This window comes from Mustela nigripes, chromosome 1 (assembly GCF_022355385.1).
Source record: "Mustela nigripes isolate SB6536 chromosome 1, MUSNIG.SB6536, whole genome shotgun sequence".
Classification (NCBI taxonomy): domain Eukaryota; kingdom Metazoa; phylum Chordata; class Mammalia; order Carnivora; family Mustelidae; genus Mustela; species Mustela nigripes.
Window position 1 is genome coordinate 135,888,126 of NC_081557.1, and position 5,954 is coordinate 135,894,079.

Here is a 5,954-nt window from a genome sequence, read left to right on the forward strand (position 1 = left end):
AAGAAGAAGAAGAAGAAGAAGAAGAAGAAGAAGAAGAAGAAGAAGAAGAAAGAAAGAAAGAAAAAATCCAAAATCAAGTTACAGATTGCAGCAGCAGGAAACGCTAAGACCTTGCTGATGGGCTGGCGCTATGGCTCACGTGGGCGCAGGAAGGGAAGTTGGAAGGAATACTCGGGAAGCAAATTTTCTGTGACAGTTCTGGCGCCCATGCCCGGAGTTGCTCAGTATCCTTCGGCTTCAGTTGTTTTACTTCTGAGGAGAGTGTGTAAAACCTGGCAGCAGGATCAGCGAGGTAAACCACATGTCAGCCTAGCAGACGCAAGACAAACACAGGTTGTGGGAAATTGGGGAGGAAAAAAATCAGAGGAAATCTCTGCAAAACCCCTGTTGTGAGCAATTCAGTGGTTTCCCCACATCTGCAAGTAGTTTCCAAAATAGGTGAGAGGACTTCTCCTCCCCCAGACTGGTGATTGGGAGACTTGCATTTTCCAACTAAATCTTGAACTGTCATTTTAGCAGGGACTTGTAAAAAATCTTGTTGCCTTTACATCTTTATTTAACATTTAAGTGTCCCCCTTTTCCAAGTAACCATCAGGATACAGTATCATCTAGAGGAAAATAGGAAAGTAACACCCTCCCATCCACAACATATTTTTGACAGGGTAGACCCAGTTAGCTTAGGTGATTTGACCAGGTTTTATGGTTGTTAAAGAAAACTTGGAGGCTAAACTTGAAGAAATGTCATCTATTTCCCACTTAAACTAAGACTAAAAGGATGGGAGGGCTAGGTAGAACTGATTTGATATTCCTGGCAAAGCTGGATCTTTCTCAGAGTCCAATGCAGTAATGGAGCCTTCCTTCAGTAGATCTCAAACTTTTAACCCCAGGTCACAGAACAGAGAGCAGATCTGAAAAGAACATGTTCAATAAGTAGGTAGAGGTATTTGGTTTTGAAATCTCTTGCTGAGTCATTCTCAAGTTCTTTTACCCATCCAAAAAAAAAAAAAAAAAAAAGTTTTGCATAATTAATAATGGTGTTGCTCTAGTGCAGGGCTAAACAAGAATGTATTCTGCTTACCCCATCTGAAAGCCCAGAAAATGCAACTTTCCTTTAGAAGATTCTTGCTCTTGAGCTGCTGAAACCATCCTACTTACTATCCCCAAACCTTGAAAATGTCTCTTGTTAATCCAAAGGACTGCAAATATCTCCTTAGACTGTTTTACCAAGGGTAAGTTTGCAGGACTTTGTGCCTGGTGATTTTCTAAGCATCACTGATTTTGTAGAAATTAATATGTTCATTCATTTTTCCTGGAAAAAAAAATAGTAACATATAGGGACATCTGCTTCCTTATATAATGGTGCCTATTATGGATTCCTTACAGAACTTATCATTGCTTTTATAAATTTACATTCTAGATTTAGAATGATTGACATAGTAAAACCTCAAATCAAAATATAGAAATGTTTCTTTATGGCTAAAATAGCTGTGGAGAATAGTCATTTACACTACAATATCCTAGGCCTCAATCCCTGATTTACTTACATAATTTTAAAATATTTATTAAATCTAACTCTACAGTAATAAAATACCTACCTTTACTTTTATTTCTGTAGTTGCTATGATTGCAAACTACCATAGACTTTGCCCTGTCTATTAAAAAAACATAAATTTACAAGAATTTAAAGAAAACAAAAAACAAGAAAATGCTTATGAGCAAAGAGTTGAAGGCTCAGTCAGAACATAGCCAAAAACGTGTGCAGTATGTGAAACTAATCTCCTCAGGAAGATAAAAAGAGGTGATTGATTGCTTTAGTAAGATGTGCTGAAGTAACCTTGACTTCTAGCTGGCAGCTGCTTCTGACCACCTCACCACCTGCAGCAGGACCCCATCAACCCCCAGCAATGCAAGGAATAAAGCCACCAAGAGAGTTGAAGCAATAGGTAACTCTAGTCTGCTATCCCAGTAATTAAAATAAACTTGCCCTGTGGATAATGTGAATTAGAAATGTGTATTTTGGAGGCGCCTAGATGGTGCAGTGGTTAAGCATCTGACCCTTGATGTCAGCTCAGTTCAGGATCTCAGGGTCCTGAGATGGAGCCCAGGTCTACTCTGCACTCAGGAGGAGTCCGCTAGAGATTCTCTCCCTCTTTCTCTGCTGCTTCTCCACACCCTGCAATCTCTCCCTTTCTCTCTCCCTCTCCCTCTGCCGCTTCCCCCCTCCTTCCCTCTCTCTCCCCCTCTCTCCCTTTCCCTCTGCCCCCTCCCCATCTCTTTCATTCTCGCCCCCTCTGCTGCTCCCCCATGCTCTCTCCCTTTCTCTCTCCCTCTCCTTCTATTGCTCCCACTTATGTTCCTTCTCAAGCAAATAAATAAATCTTTTTTTTAAAAAGGGATTTATTTAAGAGAGGGAGAGAACACATGCAAGAGGATAAGCAAGGGGAGGGGCAGAGGGAAAAGTAGACTCTCTACTTACTGAGCAGGGAGCCAGATGAGGAGCTCTATCCCAGGACCCCAGGATCATGACCTGAGCCTAAAGCAGACACTTAACAAATGAAACACCCAGGTGCCTCACTTTGAAAGAAAAAAAGAAAGAAAGAAAGAAAAAGAAAGGAAGGAAGGAAGGAAGGAAGGAAGGAAGGAAGGAAGGAAGAAAGAAAGAAAGAGAAAAGAAAGGAAAAGAAAAGAAAGAGAAAGAAAGGAAGAAAAAATGTCTATTTTCTATTTTTTAAATCTAGCCATTTTGTGAAAAGCTAGTTGTTATTGTTTTTTGTTATGAAACCAAGTAATACATGAATATATCCTTCTCATAGCCCTTGTTTAAAAAAAAAAAACGATAATTCAGATGAGAGTGGAATAAAATGTGTTTCTGTCTCTCCCTTGGTCTTATTCCCCCTTGTCCAAAGTAGAAACTATTAACCTGTTAACCAGTAGTATTTACAGAGAGACTGACTCCTATGAAATTGTCTTATCTGCAGATTAAAAACAGCAAATACTGACAATTTCATATGGTTCAAGCTATTACTTTAAAGCTTAATAAAACTCCTGATTTGTATTAATGCTACTGTTCATCTCAGCTAAATTATATACATCTCAATTAAATATTTTTAAATGAAAAGATGATTCTCAGGATGTAAATGGCCTCTGACTTCCACATTTTTAATTGAACATTCTATGATTTTTTTTATATCACATTGTCTCATATGTCACTATTTCAGGATGCTCCCAACTCTTGTAATTAGGATGATACTACATTCAATCAAACTCTGCCTTTATTGCTGTTTCCTAAGTAACAAATATAGTGTCAGAGACAGACTGAAAAAGTGAATGGAAGGTAGTATTTGCTTCACAACAAAAGTGTTACAGAAGGTGTTTGTTTATTTGTTTGTTAAGAAAAAGGCATACACCTCCCCCAGGAAATGAAAAAAAAATAATAATAATAATAAACCTTCCTCCTGCAATGGATTCTGGTCTGAGTACAGCCCACTGACCTAAGAGCCTCTCCTTATTCCTTGGTACTTGCTAGTTTGCTGTACTATGTTCTTCTCTAGCATATCCTCACTGTGGGGGACAGAGATCCCCTTTGTTGTTATGGCTTTTAGCCACTCCAGACCTTTTAACTCTTTCTTTCACCCCGTTCATATGTGACCATCTACAGCCCACATAATGCTGTATGTTACCTTCTTTCCTCTTAGGGTCTCTCTCTCTCTCTCTCTTTCTCAGCCCTGAGCAAAGCAATATAGCATCTCTTAATTTTACTTCAGTGTCCAAAGGTGTGGTAAAACTCCCGATACCACACTAGATCATTTTAGTTAACATAGTGATAAAATTCTTTAAAAAAAAAAAAAAAAAAGAACAGGTACATATGTGTGTATATTATATATACATATATTACTAAAATTAATTATTAACAAATCTGTAATTGCATATGTTTCTCATGCACTTAGGTTAAAAAAACAAGTTAGTTGCTTTATGAAATTAAGTCAATAAGAAAGGTGGCACATGAAGGTTAATCGATGTTTGGTAAACACTGATCTAATTTAATTCCTAAGTCCCCTTAAAACCTCACGCTCTCTGTGGACAACAACCTTTTTGCCCCTTCCGCACAGCAAACCTCAGTCTGTTGCCTCTCTTGCTTACTTATCACTCACTCTCATTTCCAGGAGCACAACGGGGAAAGGCTATGTTTGGACACGGGAGCCGCATGTATTTACCGTTAGCACTTTCAGGTAGTTCGCTTGTTTAAGTTCGTACTTGGTATTTCAGTCTCAGGAAGAGCCACCGACTTGTTTGTTCAGAAAGCAAGTATTATTACCTAACGACATCTGGAAATGATCGCATTCTTCATTCAGGCATCAGCTCGCCAACGGGAAATGGAGGGAATCGAGTAGGAAGAAAGTCCTCTCATTTCTCACCTGGTGGGACGCTATGTTCGAGTCTGCCGACAGATACTCAATTGTGGGACCTCTAGACCTGCACTGAATCCTCACTGTTTTCCCCGGAATACCTAGCAAGGGAGGCACAAAAGTATGGAGCTCCGAAATCGTCCCACAGTCAGAACTCCAACACTCTGCTTCCTAGCTGGGTAGTGGTAACTTTGAACCCACTTTTTAAAGCTCATCTGCCCTCATTTTCTTCATCCATGAAATAGGGATAATCTTAAGGGTAATGACATTTCATGGAGTTGTTACAAGAATTAAGTTAGTATGTGTGGTGTGCTTTACAGTTTCTGTAGGTAGCCCATTTCTGGTATGTGTTTGCTATTATCATCATCTTAAGTGATTTCTTAAAAGTCAAACTATTTCCAGCCCCTGTAAATATATTATTTGAAGAGAGCATTCTTGTCCTTCACTTTGAACTAAATGGTATAATTCTAAGGTAGCATAACTCATTCAAGGTTGGAGAGAGGCAAGGGACAGACTGGTTAAGAGCATAGGTTTCACTAGCAGAAAAAGTCTTTGTCATCTAGTAGCTGTTTTGCCTCTGGCGCATTACTTCCCTAGCTTTACTCTCCTGGTTTTTGAAACAAGAATAAAATACCTCATAGGGTTGAAATCAGAATTAAGTAAGATTATGCATGCATAATCTTGTGTACTTTTTGGTAGGTGTAAGCATATTTTAAAAGACGGTTATTATTATTAATTGGCATTCTTCTAGTGATCTATGGGAAAAATTTGTATGCTGTGAGCTTTTCCACTGTCAGGCAAGAAATTCACACACACACACACACACACACACACACACAAATCAGTGTACAAATTAAATAAAGCTAAAGCAGTTTTATTTGAAAAATCCCACTAATTCAAAACATATCAAAATTGAAGTAAAGATTTAGGTGACATTGCTGGTATTGCTTATAAATTCCCCAATAATATACACCTGTGACCAGCATCTAGAATGCCCTTCACTTGGCCATTATCTGTCCCCTCAGTTTCATATTTTCATATTATGAACATGAGGTAAGTCTCCCCATTTTTCCTACCTACCAATTCCCCTATCAAATAAAATGTGTACTTCGTTGCATTCTTCTTTCCCACAAAGATTAAAAAATAGGCACTGAAGGGCGCCTGGGTGGCTCAGAGGGTTAAGCCTTTGCATTTGGCTCAGATCTCGATCTCAGGGTCCTGGGATTGAGGCCCGCATGGGGCTCTCTGCTCAGCAGGGAGCCTGCTTCCCCCTCCCTTTCTCTCTGCCTACTTGTGATCACTGTCTCTGTCAAATAAATAAATAAAAATTTTAAAAAAAATAGGCACTAAAGGCTTCAATAGGACAGACTATATATGTCCAATGCAATGAGAATAACTTAATTTTAAAAACAAAATAATTAAGCAATACCAGCTTCTTGTGAGAAAGAAATGCCCAAACTTCATAAGGACCTTTATCCAAGTCAATCACTTGCCAACGTTCTTCTGATCTTATGCTATTATAAAGATAAGGGATAAGAGAATGAGTGC